This window comes from Scyliorhinus torazame, chromosome 19, assembly GCF_047496885.1.
Source record: "Scyliorhinus torazame isolate Kashiwa2021f chromosome 19, sScyTor2.1, whole genome shotgun sequence".
Lineage (NCBI taxonomy): Eukaryota > Metazoa > Chordata > Chondrichthyes > Carcharhiniformes > Scyliorhinidae > Scyliorhinus > Scyliorhinus torazame.
Genome location: NC_092725.1, coordinates 67,426,922 through 67,448,459, shown reverse-complemented (window position 1 = coordinate 67,448,459; position 21,538 = coordinate 67,426,922). Strand labels below are relative to the sequence as shown.

The 21,538-nt window shown below is 46.2% G+C and overlaps 1 protein-coding gene across 5 annotated transcripts in view; it reads left to right on the top strand.

Annotated features, from left to right (window-relative positions):
- Nucleotides 1-343: 343 nt before the first annotated feature.
- Nucleotides 344-21,538, top strand: part of hyal6 (hyaluronoglucosaminidase 6) — a 65,249-nt gene continuing 44,054 nt past the window's right edge. Inside the window, exon 1 of one of the 5 annotated variants that reach the window (XM_072484453.1) lies at nucleotides 344-555. The gene's annotated coding sequence lies outside the window, so the exon portion shown is untranslated. Of the gene's footprint in view, nucleotides 556-1,306; nucleotides 1,380-1,414; nucleotides 1,763-12,878; nucleotides 12,973-21,538 lie in introns of those variants that run through there. The other 4 variants (XM_072484454.1, XM_072484456.1, XM_072484452.1 and 1 more) reach the window with 4 other exon arrangements.

Below are 21,538 nucleotides of genomic sequence, written 5' to 3'. Positions count from 1 at the left end.
AATTATCATTAAGGTGGACTTTATCTCATTTATCTTTTTGTAAGATTATCAACAAGTCCTAGTGTTGCTGTAAAAATACATAATTATTATTTTTCTTCCCTCTATTTTTCATTTTGTAATCTAATGTACACTATTGTCAATTCAAAGGACAGGGAGAACAAGCCAAGGGTTTCAGTCACCTGTCCTTAAACCAAATGCTTGAGCCTGCCTAAGGGGCAGCTGACAATACTTTCTTCCTCTCAGGTTTCTCGCTTGTCTTCCATTTGATGTCTTCCTTAAATGGTATGATTGCTAAAACTCACTCTGCAGGGGAAAATGGCTGGTGACAGCAAGCCAAATAGCAGCTAAGTCAGTGCATTGTACAATCATAATCGTAGGATTTTTAAAAAATGAAGACTATTGTGAAACCTTTGTGAAAATCACTACATCTGACAAACCAACTGAAAAACGAGACACAGTCAGACGAAAAATGGGATGAAGCAGAAATAAAACGGTAAAAAAGAAATCAAATGCTGGAAGTCTGAAAAAAACCAGAGCTCTGGAACTAAATAGCAGGTCAGTACCTGTCAAGAAAAGGGAATACACCTCGTGTAATTTTCTTTACAGTTGCTGACTGAACTGCAACTCTCTATCATTTGCTGGTTTTAAACTTTAAATAAGATAGTTTGCGATTTTATGGCTGAAGAGGAGTGAATTTTTAGGTAGTAAACTTTATTTTTGAGTAACTACAATATATGTAGGAATTTTTCCAAACGAGATGAAGATGTGGCTTAACTGCACGCATGGGGGTGACTGGGTTGTTATTGAACATTTTTTGATAAGTAACTGTGATCTGTCTTTTTACTTGTTTTATCAGATTACCTTTACAAGCTCCTCTTTGTTGTTAGCACTATTTAAAAGGTATCTAACCATTTTCCTTTAAAACCACCACTCCAATTCTTTATCTTTTTAGCGCACACAATTAACTGAGTGTTATTTAAGTGACCCATTTTAAGCCTGTTACTCTTAGGCCAAATGATATATGTCAGTATGGGGAATGGTTCCTGATATTTTTCCTCCTTCCCACCAGGAAGTGCTTTGCCTTTTTTTTTCTTGTTCCCTCCAGTAAAATACAAATTCACACAGGGTCATCAACTGCAAGCCCATAATTCCTGGGCTGCAAAACAAATGACTATCTATAGCATTTTTAACTACAATGTTTTCCACTTGACAAAACAGTATCAATTCAAATGAAAGACCCTTAGGGAGTGCAGTTAAGTAAATCATTGTGTGTCATTCACTTACCCTGAATAAAACACACCCATAAGGCGGAGCATAACAATGTGTTAAAACAACCTCAGATGTGCAGGAATTTTCAGACAAGATCTGCTGAATGAAAGGTAAACCGTTGAACTGTTTGTATGGAGCTTGACTTTGTGGTGTTAGCGTGTGAGTGTGGCCATGATAGTTACTTCTGTTGCTCAGTAGTATGTAAGACTAGGAATTGATTTTGCTTTTATAGCGAGGGAAAGCTTTCAATGTAATTATAGTCAAATTGTTATGAGATGGGCTGTTAAATAGATGGCTATCTACTCGTAGCCATTTCTACTTTTCAGTTAACAAATTAACATGAATTTACATTTAAAAAACCATTGAGGAGTGTAATTAGACCAAACCAGATAATCCACATAAAGCATTCCCATAACGAGATATAAAATTGACAGCCTCAGATCTGCAGGAGCTCTCCTTTCAGAGAAGATCCCCTGAATGTTGGTTGATAAAGGTAAGATCTGAAAACGTTTGAATTGTATGAATGTAGACTTAGACTTCAGTTGCTGACAGATCATACAGAAAAGCTAATTTTGTGTTGTTGAGAAGTAAACTTGTTTTATCACAATGCAGTGTTCATTGTAACTGCGGTCAAATCAACACTAATTTGAGATTTGACTGTGGTGGTGAGATCAACTGGTACAGATTGTCTCAAATCAGTTTAAAAAAATAAATTTAGAGTACCCAATTATTTTTTTTTCCAATTAAGGGGCAATTTAACGTGGCCAATCCACCTAACCTGCACATCTTTGGGTTGTGGGGGTGAAACCCACTCAGACATGGGGAAAATGTGCAAACTCCACACGGACAGTGACCCAGGGCCAGGATCGAACCCGGGTCCTCAGCGCCGTGGGCAGCAATGCTAACCACTGTGCCACCGTGCTGCCCTAACTAAGATACAAATATGATGAGTTGCTGGTTGTCTGTCCCATCTGTACGCTCAAACAGAACTTACAATGCAACTGGGATATTAGGCAACTAAAACTAGAAACATGCATGTTGACCAGTAAAATTACACAACTTTATTTAAACAGTTAAAATGTTACTGACTATAATATTAAGGTTGAGATTATTGAATTGGATATTCAGGAACAATTGAAGCCACCAATACATTTATGAACTGCAGTGGCCATCACCTTGAAGGCAATTGAGGATGAGCAGTAAATGCTGGTCTAGCCAATAACACTCATAAAGGAATGTCCTTTTCCCTATTTGCTTGTATGGAATAGACATGCAGAGGCAAAGGCAATAGTGATGTTCAGACATACCAGGGCTAAAAAGTGGCCAAAATACAGATTTGTGTAACTAGCAAACCCTATTTTAGGCAGGGCTTTTCGATATGTCTTGGAAGATAGCATGCAAGAAGATCTTTTTGCCTGCAAATTGATTTCCTCACTTTATTTGCACAATCAGATAAGGCAAATAGAAAATCCGTGAGTTAGGTTTCTAGGGAAGAAAGTTGTAAAAAGAATTGAAGTTACCAAAGCCGAAGGGGACAAAATAAACTTGTGAACTTGTTTTAAATTGCTGCAATTACTGTTTTATAAAGTCAGTGAAAAATGTTTTTTTAATGCGATTTCTGATTCTTTTGTAACTGGAGCCCTTGATTCCCTCTCAGTTTCCCTTCCCCTTGCTTGCCAATATTTTCTGCCAATTTGCTCCCCTCTACTCCCTGAAGGTTTTAACTCCTTCTCGATCTGACTGGTGCCAATCATCCTTTGGTTAAATGGTCATTATTCATGTGAAAGTCTTCACAGTGAACCATGAAGGGTGATTTGGTCATGGTGACAATCACAGCCAAACAGATTCTGTCCTGGAATTTACATCTGTGCTTCGAGCAGGTCTGATAGAAATGCACAGGAGTTGCAGCATGCATGCAGGCCATTCAGCACAATTTGTCCCCGTTGGTCGCCAGCAAAAAACTCCGAGTCACATTTATCTGCCATGCTCCCTTTATCTTAATTAATCTACCCAATTTAAATCCATAAGACCCACAGCAATGTGATTGACTAACTGTCCTCTGAAATATCCTAGCAAGCCACTCAGTTGTCAACAGGAACATACAAAATAGAAACAGGAGTAGGCCATTTGACCCCTCGAAGCTGCTCCGACATTCAATAAGAACATGGCTGACCTGTTTGTGTTTTTGAATTTCATTTTCTCATCTACCCCCGATAACATTGTCTAACAAGAATCTATCTACCTTGGCCTTTAAAATATTGAATAATTCCACCTCCACCGCCTTATGAGGCAGAGAGTTCCAAAGTTACACAACCTTCTGACAGAAAATAAATCCTCAGTTTTGCCCTAAAACGGCAACCAATAATTTTAAAACCGTGTTCCCCTAGTTCTGTGCTCACCCATCACCTTCTCAAGGGTATTTAGATTGGTAATTGATACTGCACTGATCCATGGCAGCATGATGGCGCAGTGGTTAGCATTGCTGCTTCACAGCTGTAAGGTCCCAGGTTCGATCCTGACTCTGGGTCACTGTCCGTGTGGCGTTTGCACATTCTCCCTGTGTTTGCGTGGGTTTCGCCCCTGCAACCCAAAGATGTGCAAAGTAGGTGGATTGGCCAAGCTAAATTGCCCCTTAATTGGAAAAAAAATCAACTGGGTACACTAAATTAAAAAAAAAAAAAATACTGCACTGATCAGAAATGTCCACCTCCTGTGATTTCATTTTAATGTCCTGAAAGCTGATCTTTCTGCCTCAAACATGAACCCTGGAAGTGAATTTCACAGCCTCAACTTTGCTTGCAAAGGGGTTTCTCTTGTTCTCTATGAAAATTCTCTTACATTAAATCTTCTTCCTATGGCACCTATAAAACTAAACTATTCCTATATACCTGATTCCAATTTTGAACTTTATCAACATATAACCCTATAATCTGGACTGTCCTAAGGGAAAGATCTCAAATTTACTCGTCTTTCGTCTAATGTGTAGGTTCTCACACCAGCATCCTAATAAATAAGGGCCACCCTCTCACACTAGTGACGGGTGAGTGGACTTGGTGTGAGTTTGTTCTTTTCATTTCTCCTCTGTAGTGATCTCTGTATGTGTTAATACATGTTCAGTTAATGTAAAGTCAGTACAGACAGATGATCACTTGATGGCAACACGAACAGGACCTATAAAAGGGGTTTCCCGCTCTTTCTTAGTGTGTGTGTGTGGGTGTGTGGAGAACAGCTAGAGTGAAGATGTGATCAGATCAGAGTGCAGGGGCAGCACGGTGGCACAGTGGTTAGCACTGCTGCCTCAGGGCTCCAAGGAACCAGGTTCGATCCCGGCTCTGGGTCACTGCCCGTGTAGAGTTTTCACATTCTCCCTGTGTCTGTGAAGGTTTCACCCCACAACCGAAAGATGTGCAGGGTAGGTGGATTGGCCACGCTAAATTGCCCCTTAATTGGAAAAATGAATTGGACACTCTAAATTAATAAAAACTTTTTAAAAAAGATCAGAGTGCAGTGTAATTTTATAATTGTTAATTTAATATACATTTACTTATTTGTTTTACTAGTTTAGTATTGAAGTGAAAGAACTCACTAGTTTATTATATATTACTCAATAAATAGTTTTGTCATCATCTGGAAGATTTCGACTATTTCTCATCAGAATTCAACACAATTCGGCAAGACAAAAATAGTAATATTTATATTACAATATAGTAATATAACATCCTCCATTTCAAAATTACAATTTCCAAACTTAACGCTATACTCCTAAAGCATACAAACCACAAAATTAGACATTGGTAACAATATGTTATGTCCATTGCTTCTAGAAGACATAAAACTGTGTCCCGCTATTTCCTGTTAATGGTGAGGGTTCTGCCAGCAACACATAGTTACTATTTGGCAAGTAAGTTTAATGCTTGCCTTAATGTTGGCAGGAGTTTGGTGCAAGTCTTGTACTGGGAATTTTCTCTCAGACAAAAAGAGCTAGCCAATTCACATGTTCTGGAAATGGTATTGCGTAAGATCGTGGACAAACAACCAGATCTGCCAGGTACAGCAACTGCCGTGCGTAGAATTTATTCCAGTGATCAACAGTTTTTCCTTTTTTGCCAATTCCCTTGATGACCTTATTAAAATTCTAAATGCACACAAGCACATGCTTAAGAAAAATGACCTAAAGCGCTTTGTAGCCAATTGATTCATGTTTAGGTGGCATGTGGTGCAGTGGTTAGCACTGGGACTACAGCGCTGAGGACCCGGGATTCGAATCCCGGCTCTGGATCACTGTCCGTGTGGAGTTTGCACATTCTCCCCGTGTCTGCGTGGGTTTCACCCCCACAACATAAAGATTGCTGGTTAGGTGGATTGACCACACTAAATTGCCCCTTAAATGGGGAGGGGGGAAAAATTGGGTGCTCTAAATTTATTTTAAAATTGTTTGAAGTGCAGGAACTGTTGCCTTGTGGGAAATATGCCAACTTGCGAACCGCATGCTCCCACAGACAGCGATGTGCTAATGACCTGATAGCTTGTTTTCTTTTAATGATTTTTATTGAGGGATAAATATTGGGAGGAGACAGGGGAGTGCACCCTTGCTTTTCTTCAGAATAGTGCAGTGGCATCTCTTCGGGCCACATGAAAGGGTGGACTGGGCATTGACTTTAATGTCTCATCTGAAAGCCAGCACTCTAAAAATGCAACATCCACGCCACTCCATTGTGGTATCAATTTAAGTTACGTGCATTCTGGAATAGGATTTGAACCCACAATCTCTCACTCAGAGAAATTAACGCTACCGACTGAACCACTTTATATATGACTTTATATGAGCAATTATACATTCTTCAAAATAAATTTAGAGTGCCCAATTCATTTTTTTAAATTAAGGGGCAATTTAGCGTGGCCAATCCATCTACCCTGCACATCTTTGGGTTTTGGGGGTGAGACCCACGAAAACACGGGGAGAATGTGCAAACTCCACAAGGACAGTGACCCAGAGCCAGGATCGAACGTGGGACCTCGGTGCCGTGCGACAGCAGTGCTAATCACTGCGCCACCGTGCTGCCCTAATAATTATACATTAGAGATAGCAATAACTAAGCTCATGAATTTAATCCTTGCTTTTTTTAATCCTATAATTATCAAGGAAATGTAGGAAACCATATATAGTAGTCAGCAACAGTTATTGTTAGCAGATCATTTTTGTTAACATTTGGATATTTAGGTTTACCAGATTTGCCATTTTGTTTTTGCATTCATCATCCCTTTCTCTATTTTCCTCATTTTTTCCTTATTCTTATAATTTCTTCTTTCCTTCTGCGTATTCTTGTCCTTGCCCCTTGAATAGTTTATGGTTAGTACTGTTGCCTCACCGCGCCAGGGACCCGGGTTTAATTCTGGTCTTGGGTGACTGTCTTTGTGGAGGCTGTATGCTCTCCCTGCCTGGTTTTCCTCCGGGTGCTCCTGCTTCCTTCCACAGTCCAAAGATGTGCAGGTTAGTGGATTGGCCATAATAAATTGTCCCTTAGTGTTCAAAGATGTGGGGTTACGGGGATAGGGCGGGGCAGTGGGCCTTGCGAGGATGTTCTTTCAGAGGGTTGGTGCAGACCTGATGGGCTGAAAGGCCTCCTTCTGCACTGTAGGGAATCTATGTATTTAGAGAATGCCATTCATGGAATTTCTTTGGTTTTGGACAATTCTGAAATTCTGTTATAAAACTTATAGCAGGGGCAGCACGGTGGCGCAGTGGTTAGCACTGCTGCTTCACGTCTCCGAGGTCCCAGGTTCAATCCCGGCTCTGGGTCACTAGCCGTGTGGAGTTTGCACATTCTCCCCAAGTTTGCGTGGATTTTGCCACCACAACCCAAAGATGTGCAGGGTAGCTGGATTGGACACACTAAATTGCCCCTTAATTGTAAAAAATGAATTGTGTAGTCTAAATTTATGTTAAAAAATGAAACTTATGGTAATCCATCTGTAATAAAGTCCCGCTGAGTGAAAGAAGGCCAAAATGTCCAGAATTCTATGGTTGTGGCTAAACCCTTGAAAATTATCCTTCTTGTGCAACATTCTGGCCGGGATTCTCCGCTATCCGGCGGGCACCTCCCGGCGGGTACTGGGGACGAGGAGTGGCATGAACCACTCCGGCGTTGGGCCGCCTGGGAGGTGCGAACCTCCGCACCTTCAGGGGCTAGTCCGGCGCCGGCAGGGTTGGCGCCGCACCAGCTGGCGCGGAAGAGCTTGGCGCCGCGCAACCGGCGCCGAAGGGCCTTCGCCGGGCGGCGTGAGTTGGCGCATGCGCGGAAGCGTCAGCGTGTTCTGGCGTGATCCCAGCGCATGCGCAGGGAGGTTCTTCTCCAGACCAGCCATGGCAGACCGGCCAGCACGGAGGGAATGAGTGCCCCCACGACACAGGCCCGCCCGCAGATCGGTTGGCCCCAATCATGGACCAGGCCACTGTGGGGTACCCCCCCTGGGGCCAGATCCACCCCCCCCCCGCCCCCCTTAGGACTCCGCAGGCTGTCCGCAGAGCCAGGTCCCGCCGGTAAGGATCTTATTTGATTAACGCCGGCAGGACTGACCAAAAACGGGCGGCCTCTCGGCCCATCGGGGAGAGGAGAATCGCCGGGGGGGGGGGGGCCACTGCCAACGTCCCCCGACAGGCGGGACGCGATTCCCGCCCCCGCCGAAAAACCTTGTTCAAATTAATCATCTTCAATGTTTTCCTCTTTTGAGAACAACCAAAATATTAATGACTATTATCATTATTGAATAATAAAAAGGGCACCTTGCAAATGCTGTTTTCAGGAACAGGCAAAATGATCACATTTGATAGATGGAATCTGTAATATCCCGCATGCGACCTAGCGGCTGGGAATGCTGCTCTTCTCCGTGCTCCTCGCAGAGCTCCCCCGCAGGGAGTGGGGGTATCTCGTTAATCACTGTATGTAAGGTCGGCCAGCAAGGCACCGACCAGAGGAGAACCCTATAGGCATCTACCGGGCATTGTACATATTGTTTTGGTAAATAAATGCTGTTTCTTATTCTACACTATGGTGTGGACTATCTTGTTCTTGTTAAAGAATCTAACCCTGTAAATAGACACGTCTCATCTCGGTTGTGCCTTGCATTCTTCTCCTGGTTATTTATAGCCATGTAGCAAACAGTCTAGAAGTCATTGCTATTAATTTAGCATTTGCCATGAACGTACAAATTACAAGCAGGAGTAGGCCACTCGGCCCCTCGAGCCTACTTCACCATTCAATAAGATCTGACTGTAATTTCAACCTCACATTCCTGCCCACCATTGATGATCTTTCTCCCTGCCCTTGTTAATCAAGAATCCTATTGAGCTCGGCCTTAAAAAATATTCAAAGACTCTGCTTCCACTGCTTTTTGAGGAAGGGAGTTCCAGAGACTCATGGCCCTCCGAGAAATAATTTCTCCTCACCTCTGTTTTAAATGAGTGCTCCCTTATTTTTAAAAAAGTGCTTGATTTAATCTCTACTCTTTTCACTCTGGCTGGTGACATGCATTACAAACACTGTCTCTTTAATCTGGCTTTCACAATTAATTATGGCAGATACAATGTAACAATTTACATACGTAGTCATGGGTTTGCTAGCAGTGCACCCACTATTTCCTGTCAGAGTGAGGGACCCCACCATGCAGTTTGCTATTTGGTAATCATAAACGAAGTTATACCTTGCTTAATGCTTTAAAATTTTTTTTAGAGTAGCCAATTATTTTTCTTTTCCAATTAAGGGGAAATTGAGCATGGCCAATCCACCTAACCAGCACATATTTGGGTTGTGGGGGTGAAACCCACGCAGACATGGGGAGAATGTGCAAACTCCACACAGACAGTGACCCAGGGCTGGGATTCGAACCCAGGTCCTTAGCATCGCAGTCCCAGTGCTAACCACTGCGCCACATGCTGCCCACCTACCTTAATGTTGGCAAGAGTTTGATATTTGAGTCTGTGCTGGAACATTTCGCTTATATAGGATGAGAAAATGTAGCTCGTTACTGTGATTTGCATATATTTGCAGAGTGGAGCAGGTCAGATTCTTTCATTGTCAATGCTGCTTCAAAAAAGATGTATCAAACCATACCTGCCCAAGAAAAAAAAGATAACACAGTCACTGATTAATGATTGAAAAGTGGAAATTGCAACAGAAATTTTCCTTGGGTCAAATACAATGGAGCATAGACTATCAGATTGTTTATAGAAAGTAGCTCATGCACCTCTCTCATGTAAAATGTTCCCAAACATGATGCCAAGGCTAAAAGCAATTGGCACTGTTGTTCTGTTTCCCGAGGCATTCAAATTATACCAGTTGAACTCAGAAGAAAACTGATGTTGGAAGGGCCTGATTTTTATTTTAGCTTTGGGTATTGTTAATTACCTGAGGGAGGGATGAATGATGTCATCCATCCAGTCCTTTCCTAGTTATTTTGTCCTCTGGCTCCAAACAGAAGAACATGTAACCAATGATTCAGAATTCTGAGGCCTCCTTGTGGAAATGATACAAACCTCTGGCGACAGATGCCACTGAGCACTCAAAAACATATGACCTGCTCTATCACCTCAGTCTTCAATCTACTGTCAGTATTCAGGCAATCTGTGGGTAACTTAAATGCGCGGCTGTCCTTGCTCCATGCCTAGATAGAAAATAAAAACTAGCATCTGCTGTAATTTAAAGACAGCCGTACTCAAAGAAGATCAAATTCTCCTTAAAAAAAAAAATCAAGCCTTGGCAGCACGGTGGCACAGTGGTTAGCACTGCTTCCTCACGATGCCGAGGTCTCAGGATCAATCCCGGCTCTGGGTGACTGTCCATGTGGAGTTTGCACACTCTCCCCGTGTTTGCGTGGGCTTTGCCCCCACAACCAAAAAGATGTGCAGGCTAGGCAGATTGGCCACGCTAAATTGCCCCTTAATTGAAAAAAATGAATTGGGAATTTAAAAAAACAATCGAGCTGTTTTCCCCTCCTGAAAATCCAAAGATGCAGAAAATTAACATCTGTGGCAACAGCAATCACACATGCAATGTGTGGATATCTCCCAAATCCGAAGTTTGTTAAGAGAATCAGCTGAAAATTGGTAAAAGCTTATTTTAGAAATCTAGGGCGAAATTCTCCCCCAACGGCGGGATGCCCGCCGACTGGCGCCAAAGCCGGCGCAAATCAGACGGGCATCGCGCCGGCAAAAAGGTGCGGAAGTCTCCGCATCTTTGGCGGCCTAGCCCCAACATTGAGGGGCTAGGCCGACGCCGGAGGGATTTCCGCCCCGCCAGCTGGCGGAAATGGCGTTTGTTGCCCCGCCAGCTGGCGCGGAAATGCGGCGCATGCGCGGGAGCGTCAGCGGCCGCTGTCAGTTTCCCAGCGCATGCGCGGGAGCGTCAGCGGCCGCTGTCAGTTTCCCGCGCATGCGCAGTGGGGAGAGTCACTTCCGCCTCCGCCATGGTGGAGACCGTGGCGGAGGCGGAAGGGAAAGAGTGCCCCCACGGCACAGGCCCGCCCGCGGATCGGTGGGCCCCGATCGTGGGCCAGGCGATCCCGGGACCCCGGAGCCCGCCCACGCCGCCTGGTCCCGCCGGTAAATACCAGGTTTGATTTACGCCGGCGGGACAGGCAATTCCTGGGCAGAACTTCGGCCCATCCGGGCCGGAGAATCCAGCGGGGGGGTCCCGCCAACCGGCGCGGCCGGATTCCCGCCCCCGCCCAATCTCCGGGAGCGGAGACTTCGGCAGGGGCGGGATTCACGGCGGCCAATGGCCATTCTCCGACCCGGCGGGGGGGTCGGAGAATGACGCCCCAAATCTCAAAACAGAAAGTATTAAATTATTCATAGAATTTGCAGTGCAGAAGGAGGCCACTCGGCCCATCAAGTCTGCACCAGATGATGGAAAGAGCACCCCATTTAAGTCCTCACCCCCACCCTATCCCGCTAACCCCACCTAATCCTTTTGGACACGAAGGACAATTTATCATGGCCAGTCCACCTAACCTGCACTATTTTGGATTGTGGGAGGAAACCGGAGCACCCGGAGGAACCCCAAGCAGACACTGGGAGATCGTGCAGACTCCACACACCAAAGCCGGGAATCGAACCTGGGACCCTGGAGCTGTCAAGAAACAGTGCTAACCACTGTGCTACCGTGCCGCCCGCACCAGGGGGGATTGGCGGAATCTGAGGAGAAGCAGAACGTTTTGCGTCCAGTATGACTCTTCTTAGTTTTTGCAGCACTTATTGTTTATATTTCGGATCTCCAGAATACGCATAACTTACTTTTATTTCAGAAGGCTCTGCACATAAATGCAAGGTAGCAGGAAGCCAAAGTATAAAATAGCAACACAGCAGAATAATCCTGATCTGACAACCAATGCTCCAATAGTCTTCACCTTTGGCATAATATTTTCTGTGTTCATGTTTAGGTGGTGCCTCTTAATTGGCTCTGAACACTAGCAATTATACCAAAACTATTTTCCCACAGATACTTTGTGTTTTCTTCCACAAGTGATTTGCCCAGTCTTTGGTATATCTTTCTTGCAATAGGTGGGAAATATTAATAATTAACGATTCTTCCAAAAATGGTCGAGGTTAAGGCATAGCATCCCATTTTACACTTTCTGAAATTAACTTCTTCCATGTACACTATGGTAATCGTCTCTTTAAGGGCAACACAGAAAATTAACGGTTCCCTTGCCTGGGGGGAATCAATTACTATTCAGAGTGCGTAATCACCCCATGGGTTGGAGCCCGCCTAGGCAAGAGAGACTTTAAGGGACTAGCTTCAGCCATGCGCCGGCTGAGCAATTCTTATCAACAAATACCTTTTTGTGTTCATTAATGGAGTCTGTGAAAGTGCATCTGGAGATGAGGATGAATTACCTTGATATGCTTCTGGCCCAACACCTGTGAGTATCTTGCTTTAATTTTTAAAATTAATTTACGGGTTGTGGGCGTCGCTGGCTAGACCAGCATTTATCCCCATCTCCAGTTGCCCTTGAGAAGGTGGTGAGCTGCCTTCTTCAATCACTGCTGTTCCTGAGGTGTGTGTCCACCCATAGTGCTGTCAGGAAGGGAATTCCAGGATTTTGATCCAGCGACAGTAAAATATTTCTAAATGAGGATGGTGACTGACTTGGATGAAAACCTCCATGTGGTGTTCTCAGGTATTTGCTGCTCTTGACATTCTAGATAATAGTGCTCGTGGTTTTGGAAGGTGCTGCCTAAGGAACCTCGGTGAGGTCCTGACATGCATCTTGTAGATGGTACACATGGATGCCACTGTGCATTGGTGGTAGGTGTTTGTGGAAGAGGGAGCAATTGAGTGGGCTACTTTGTCCTGGATGGTGTCAAGCTTCTTGAGGGTTGTTGGAACTGTACTCATCCAGGCAAGTGGAGAATATTCCATTATGCTCCTGACTTGTGCCTTTTTAAAAATAAATTTAGAGTACCAATTATTTTTTTTTCCAATTAAGGGGCAATTTAGCATGGCCAATCTACCCAACCTTGGGTTGTGGGGGTGAAACACACGCAGAATGTGGAGGATGTGCAAACTCCACACGGACAGTGACCCAGGGCCAGGATTCGAACCCGGGACCTCAGCGCCATAGTCCCAATGCTAACCACTGCGCCACATGCCACCTCTTGAGTTGTGCCTTGTTGATGGTGGACAGACTTTTGGGGGTCAGGAGGTGAGCTACCCGTTGCATGATTCCTAGCCTTTGACTTGCTCTGATAGCCAGATATTTATATGGCAAGCCCAGTTCAGTTTCTGATCAATGGTAACCCCCATGATGTTGATTCAGTGATGGTAATGACATTGAATATCATGGGGCGATGGTTAGATCCTCTTTTGTTGGAGATGGATATTGTCTGGCACTTGTGTGGTGCGAATGTCAGTTGTCACTCATCAGTCCAAGCCTGGATATTGGCCAGATTTTGCTGTATTTCGACATGGGCTGCTTCAGTATCTGCAGAGTTGTGAATGATGCTGAACATTATGTAGTCATCTAGGAACATCGCCGCTTCTGCCCTTACAATGGAATGGAAGTCTGAAGAACAAATACTTACCAGAATGCCTCTCTTTGGGCAAATAGACCCATTTGGGACATTGAAGTATTGATAGATCCTGAGCAATGTAGAATCAGAAAACATGGGCAGTTACAAGATGGGTGAGCAAAGAAGAGAACACGTCAAGACCTCATGGGACAGAATCCACTAAAAGTGTAAACAAAATGCAGAAATGTGCCTTCACTCACAGTGTAGACGAGGAGGTGGTACGAGAAGCTCAGTGCATTGGAGAGGCTGAGGGACAAATGCAGAAGAAACATGAATTGGCCGGCAGAGCTAAAGTTTAGAAAGAAATGTGGAGAGAAAAAAAAGAGAAAATAGCGCTGCGAAGCAAGAGCATTGGCTTTAAGCTTTTTTTAAAAAAAACGAAGTTAACAAAACAGAGAGTTGCTGCAAAGTTTCTTTTTTTTAAAAACAAGCGCACAGAAAGCAGTGCTTTAAGTAAAAGAACCATGCCGTAAGTGAGCTGCAGCGATGTCTCCCGAAGCTGAAATTGAGTGACGCGCTCCCGATTTACAATAAGCTTTATTATCTTTATTAATTATAATAATTAATAATCTGGCCAGGGGACCTGTCAGCGCCCTATGGCGATATTGGACACTTTCTGTACCCCGTCTCTCTCCCTCATCAGCCATTTTTGTTTCATTTAGAATACACAATTACTTAAATTTTTTTTCCAATTAAGGGGCAATTTTAGCGTGGCCACTCCACCTAACTTGCACATAGAACATAGAAAATACAGCACAGAACAGGCCCTTCGGCCCACGATGTTGTGCCGAACCTTTGTCCTAGATTAATCAGCTTTGGGTTGTGGGGGTGAAACCCACACAGACATGGGGAGAATGTGCAAACTCCACATGGACAGCGACCCAGGGCCGGGATTCAAACCCGGGTCCTCAGCGCCCTAGTCCCAGTGCTAATCACTGCGCCATGGAGCAGCACGGTGGCACAGTGGGTAAGCCCTGCTGCCTCACGGCGCCGAGATCCCAGGTTCGATCCTGGCTCTGGGTCACGGTCCATGTGGAGTTTGCACATTCTTCCTGTGTTTGCATGGGTTTCGCCCTCACAACCCAAAGATGTGCAGGCTAGGTGGATTGGCCACACTAAATTGCCCCTTAATTGGAAAAAATGAATTGGATACTCTAAAATAAAAGTTTTTTTTAAATCACTGCGCCACCATGCTGCCCTGCCTCATCAGCCATGATGCCTGTTTCCCGATTTTTGAAAGCACAAGTGAATCTCGCCATCGGGAATTCCGCCTGGTGAAGGAAGAGGATAGCATACGCTCTGGAGAATACCGGGTCAAGCCTGCTAATGATATGCCAATGGCATTTACTGTACGTGCAGAGTGGAATGCATTGATGCCGCGCATGCGCACAGCGGCAGCCTCCAGTGGCTACAATGAGTGCCATGGCACCCTCGGATCGTGGAGGCAACGTAGAATTGAGATTTGGCATAAATCCGGCACTGGCCCAATCGCCTGTCCTGAGTTCGGCGTCGGCCGACGGAGAATCCCACCCTTAATGTTCAGTTAGAATTTAGTATTGAATAACTTAGTTATTGAAGATTGTATAAAGGAGTTAAACAGGAAGGGTGTAGTGATTGCCCCTTTAAGGGTAACACAGCAGAGTAAGGGTCACCTCACCTGGGGACCACTTGGAACTCAGAGTAGGTAATCATACCAGGGGGTGGAGTCCTCCTCGGCAAAAGATACATGTCGGGTCTTGCTGTAGCGGCTGCTGAACAATTTTTATTAATAGACCATCTTTTGCGTTCATTAATGAGGTGTATGAAAGTGCATCTTTACACACACCATTTTTAAAGTGTAGTGATCTTTGAAATTATGCTTCAAAGGTTATTCTTCTGCTTGGCATTAAGACTTCAACTTTAGTAGTGAAGATGCAGACCTACTAAAACATGTGTCGAAGTCTTCTTCTGGAGATGAAAAATTTGTCATTTCCAGTTGTTCATTGATCAGCTGACAATATTAAGATAACTTTTAAAATAGAATAGTAAATAGAATTAATGAATACTAGAGATACATGTGGAGTGAAAAGGTAAAATAAAATATAAACAGGACCTCCAAAGTTAGGTGTAAAAGGCTTGGTTTTACTTTCTGAATACTGTATCCTTGTACACAGAGAACCATAGAACAGTTAGGTTGCAGACTAGGGCTATTCAGCCCATTGTGTCTGCACTGGCCAAAAACGAGAAAAAAATAAACAAGCCGCTCATTTTAATGCCACTTTCCAACACCTACTCCTTGCAACTTCCAGCACTTCAGATGCAGATCCTGGTGCCTTTTAAATGAGTTTAGTGTTTTAGCTTCAACCACCAACTTAGGCAGTGAATTCCAAATGCCCACTTGAAAAGACTTTTCCTCATGTCCCCCCTAAACTCCAAACACCTTAAATCTAGGCCCCTCAGTCCATGGCCGCCCTGGTGGGCGGTAGGGGAATCGGGCACCGGGTGGGGCCTTATGGGTGGCCGAGGGAGAGATCAGGCCAGACGGATCCTCGGGAGCGCGGCTGATCGGGGGGGGGGGGGGCTACATTTTCCACATGCCTCCGCGATCCGAGGATGCCATGGCGCTCATTGTAGCCGCTGGAGGCCGCCGCTGTGCGCATGCGCGGACTCGAAACCGGAAGTGCATGGGCCTGTATTCGCAGCTAAAGCTGCGCGAAGCACCCTGCTAGCCCCCTGAAGGTAAGTGAATCGGCTTGTATTTTTTTCTGGAAACTTGGGAGTGCAACGCCTGCATTTTTACGCCGGCGTGGAGACATTGCCCCATTTTGGGAGGATCCAGCCCATGGTGTCCGGCCTGCTAAGTGGATGCAAATATGTCTTAATGACTTATCCTCCTGCTGGTGTGGGTCATGAACCTTGACCCCGTCACCAGTGGGAAGCTGGAGCATTGGAAATGGATCTGCACCCCATTTTTTTCACTACCGTGGGATTCTCTGCCTCACCGGGAACTCCACTACCGGCGACACGAGAAGGAGAATTTCACCCAAGGTCCATTTCAAGAGGTCCAAAACAGAGACGGAGGTGAAAGTGAGCAGCCAATTTGTTTGTGTGATTAAACAGGACTTTCTAAAAGCTGTCAACATGTCTGGGTGATCAACAAGGAATTTTCAGTACATAGCAAGATGTTGAGCAAGAAATATATTTTATTTGTGCACCGATTTTATTTATTTTTAAAACTTCAACAAGTTCAGTTTTTTTACCATTTCTTGGGATAAGTAACAGATGTGCCTTAGACACACTTTGGGTGCTTGCATGGTGCAGTACGAGGGGTGATCAGATTGAGTCGGAAACTATGTGGAGAGGTGAGTGGTCAGATTGAGCTGAATAATTTCCACTGTGGGTTTCAAGGTAGCTACATTCCTCCACCACTTTGGTCATGTTACTCAACCTTCCTTTTATGGTGTCATTGGAGCATTTTTGGAGATGATCACAACATATTTGTGATCACTGTGCAAATGGCATGGTAGCACAGTGGTTAGCACTGTTGCTTCACAGTGCCAGGGTTCTAGGTTCGATTCCCGGTTTGGGTCACTGCCTGTGCGGCATCTGCACGTTCTCCCTGTGTCTGCACGGGTTTCCTCCGGGTGTTCCGGTTTCCTCCCATAAGTCCTGACATTCTGAATTCTCCCTCAGTGTACCCGAACAGGCACCAGTGTGTGGCGACTAGGGGATTTTCACAGTAACTTCATTGCAGTGTTAATGTAAGCCTACTTGCAACAATAATAAAGATTGTTGTTATTATTATTATATAAGGCATCAGGAAAGGAGTCCAGGTTGCCTGGTATGTCATTTAATCCTATCATCATATTTCCCAAAGGTATCTTGTCTGGCTATTTATTTTGGAAAATGTTGACTTTCACCAGAGCAGAGGAATGCATATTCTGAGTGCCAACAGTGAGAATTCTCTTTCTTGGAAAACGGCTAAGCAAATATCAGGCTGTGTCTCCGGGTTTATGAATTTAGATATGATCTTTGTATCTTCCCTTTGTAATTTAAATTTACCCGACAGCAGATTAGTATGTTACATGCTCCTTGTAACTTCAGTGTTTTTGTCACAATTTAATTATGTGTGCATTTTTTCTATTCTTTAAGTTATTCAATTTAATCGCTCTGATTGTCACACATCTTTAACTTCCGCCTGCCTGCCCTAGGCCAGCATCAGATAAGGCACAAACCTGGAAATAGTGTGATGTTCTTTGATTTCTTTTTAAAAAATTTAGAGTACCCAATTCATTTTTTCCAATTAAGGGGCAATTTGGCATGGCCAATCCACCTACCCTGCACATCTTTGGGTTGTGGGGGCGAAACCCACGCAAGCACGGGGACAATGTGCAAACTCCTCACGGACAGTGACCCAGAGCCGGGATCGAACCTGGGACCTTAGCCCCGTGAGGCATCAGGGCTAACCCACTGTGCCACCATGCTGCCCCTTGTTCTTTGATTTCTTAATGAGGATGGCTTCGAACTGTAGTGTCTCACGAAGAACATCACGCTATGTTTTGAACAAAACGAATTTATTTACTCTACAAAATAGATAGATTAGTCTTGGTTGCTAAGATATAAAAGATGTCTAAAACTATGATTGACTAAAATTATGATACTAACTACAGAGCTCCTGATAACACGACTATTCACTATCTCGCCTAACAACCTACTCCCCGAATCAAGAGTATCACATGATCCATGTATATGCGTTTAATCGCCATCTAGTGGTTGGATGTAGTTACAGTAAATTGTTAACTCTTCATTATTCTTGCAATACACATATTGTCACAAATAGCATCAGCGACGTGAAGCTGAATATTCAACTTGACAGGTTGGGCCTGGGAAGGAGATGATCCAGGTGGAGGTACATGCATAGTTTAGCAATAAATCTAAGTTTTCCATGGCTCCACACAGAGCACTCTTGGTCCTCCTGGTGTTACAAAGATAAAAATGAAACCTTTCTTTGATCATTTCTCATGAGCGACCTGTTAATGTTAAAATTGTGCTGCAATAGAGTACAGACTTTAAATAGGAAATTAAGAGCAGTTTGGCTCAACTGGGAAAAGATTAGGGGATCATCACAAGAGTATAAAAAACAGTTCACATTGGGTATTGGAGGAAATTAGATTCTGCGCCTTGACTTTGGAGTCCGGGAAATAAACCTGGCTTAGGGAAAAATATTTGGTTTAGATTCATTCCGTTCCTCAATATCTGCCATTCTCCAGAGATCTAATTAAGTGACATCCAGTGAGACCACTCATCGTCTGGTAGAAAATTTTAATCAGTGCTGGACCCTGATTTACATATTTAAGCTATGTTACATTTGAAACTAGGTTAAAACCAGGTTACTGCGGATGCTGGAATCTGAAACAAAAACAGAAAATACTGGACAATTTCAGCAGGTCTGACAGCATCTGTGGAGAGAGGAGAAGCAAACGTTTTGAGTCTGGATGTCTTTTTGTCCACAACATCTTTGTCAATTTCCACCTATTGCTGGTCCTCTCTCCCGCCCCACTGCTCCACGCACCCCCCACACAACAGTATAAATCTGACGCCATTCCCAGTTCTCCTAGCTTTGACAAAGAGTCATCCAGAGTCGAAACGTTAGCTCCCTCCACAGATGCTGTCAGACCTGCTGAGATTGTCCAGTATTTTCTGTTTTTGTTACATTTGAAATGGATGGGTGTGATTCTCGCGCATTTACAGGCTTGCCTGAAAGTTGCACGCAGGCCTTGGGCAGTAGTGGGCTGAATGAGTCTCTACTCTCCCTTCCTGCATATCATAACCTGCTAGCTTCATGATTTTCTGGTGTTACGACCATGCGAGGAATGGTGAAATGACTCCCACTTCACATTTAACCGACACAGGGGGCGGGATTCTCCGTGAATCAGCACGATGGCCCGAACCCGGCGCCAAAAATGGCGGGAATCACTCCGAAGTCGGGCCCCCTGAAACGTCGCGAACGCTCCGGCCGGGAATGGGCTAGAAGCGGCATGATGCCATTCATGATGGCGTCACCCGTTACGGAGCGTGCGGCGTCATTTCACGAAAGATGCCCCCCCCCCCAGAGACCCGGCAAAATGGCCGCCCGCCACGCAGCGCCAAATGAGACCCCCACTGCCTTTTCCCTTCCCCATCCCCCCTTCCCCCATATCTCACCCTTCCCCCATATCCCACCCTTCCCCCATATGCCCCCTTCCCCCATATCCCCCCTTCACCCATATCCCTGGGGATATGGGGGAAGGGGGGACAGACCCGGCCAATCAGGAATACGACGCCCCCAGGACATTCCAGGATGGCCACGAGCCAGCGACAGACCCGGAGCACCAGGCGGACGCCGCCCACATCTAGTGCGAGTGCGGCGACGCTGGCGGGCCACACCCAGCGACGAGAAGGGCAGCCATAGCAACAGGTCCCCGTCGCAGCCGACCCAGGACACTGATGCACAGGACACTGACGCACAGGACACCAACACACAGGACACCGATGCCCAGGACACTGATGCACACGACACCCACACACAGGGGACGGATGGAACAGGAATCACCATTCCAGGGGACCCCAGACTTCGGGTCGGATGAGGAGAACACCACTGCTATCTCCTACACCCTCCACCATCGCTGAGACACTCACCTTGGTTGGGCATTTTAGCGATGAGGCATCTGGGACACTAACTGGTGCGCACACACAGCCGTCCTGGTACAGCAGGTGGAGGCAGGAGCAGCCGAGGGGCCGGGCGGTCGGAGGGCAACCCAGCGTAGGCAACCATCTGCCGCCCAGTCGGGTCCCGGGTTCCTGAGTTACCACACCCACCCATAGACCCGATAGAGTGACGGACCAAGGGACGACCAAAGGAGGTGATGGCCGGCTTGCAACAGCTGCAGACGATGGTGGAGGAGTCCATGCGCGTGCATGAGCAGGTAGTGGTGCCGGCCATGCATGCCACCCAGGCTGACACCGCACGGGTGGCGTCCACGGTGGAGGCAATGGGTGCGACGGTGTCAGATATGGGTCGCAGTATGCAAGGTGTGGGGCTTTCCGTGCAGGCCAGGACATGGACTGCTCTCTCACAGGCAGCCATGAGCCAGAGCCAACAGCAGATCGCAGAGGCGCTCAACGCCGTGGCCCAGTCTTAGCAGGCAATGGCCCAGTCTCTGCAGGCCATCGCTGAGGGCATCGGTGCCATTGCCCAGGTGCTGGCTGGCGTCGCCCAGACACAGACAGGGATGGTCAACTCCTTGAGCTGCATGGCTGCAAACTTGTTGATACCAGGGAGGGCCTCCCAGACTGGCAGCGCCAGGTGTCATGGGGGCGTCAGGTGCTTGGTCCGTTCGCATCCCCCACCCATGTAGAGGCCTGGGGGCCATCGGGCACCCTGAGGGAGGAGGAGGTGCTGGGGCCCGTTCCGGTTCCGGACCTGTAAGAGAGGTCCCGGAACACCGCGACACCTCAGACTTCCCCCCCCCCCCCCCCCACCCCTTCCGTCCCAGGTGCATCTGGTGGGCAACGGGCAGGACAGGCTGGCAGCTCGCCGCCCCAGGAAATGGCCGCCAAAGGGGTCCCTAGACACAGGGCAGGAATCACAGGGGTCCACCTCCAGTTCTGCTGTACTGTCTGGGGAACCACCTAGACGTAGTCATAGGGCCCGTAAGGCCAAAAAATTAGATACTGAGTAAGTTGGCATGGGTGCAGGGCACAGATTAGTTCTGGGGCTAGGGCACGTGTATGAACTGTTTGTTATTAAAATCACTTCCACACGTACAGAAGCTGCCTTTGAGCTCTGTCCGATGCGTGCGGGGGTGTGGTGTGAGGTGAGCGCCAGTATGTGTGTGAGGGGTGATAGAACGTCGGCCTCAGGTGAGTGTGCCCCCCTCCCCCTGGGTCGCCCTCGCCATCCCCCCGGGCAGTCGACGGGACCGGACACTGCAGTGTCACGGCCGCATGCAGGGAAGGTCTGGGTGGAGGGTGGAACTGTGGCCATGAGTCAGACATTGTCCAACGATGTAGAGCCCAGAGCTCATCGCAGTGCGGATTGTCATCATCCTCCATGGCCTGCAATAGACACGCTTCCATCAGCGACCGTGTGAGCCCGGCCCATTGTGCCGCAGGTGTATGTGCAATGGAGGGGTGGTGTGCGTGCGGGTGGGGTGAGGGTGGTTGGTGTTGGGTGGGTGG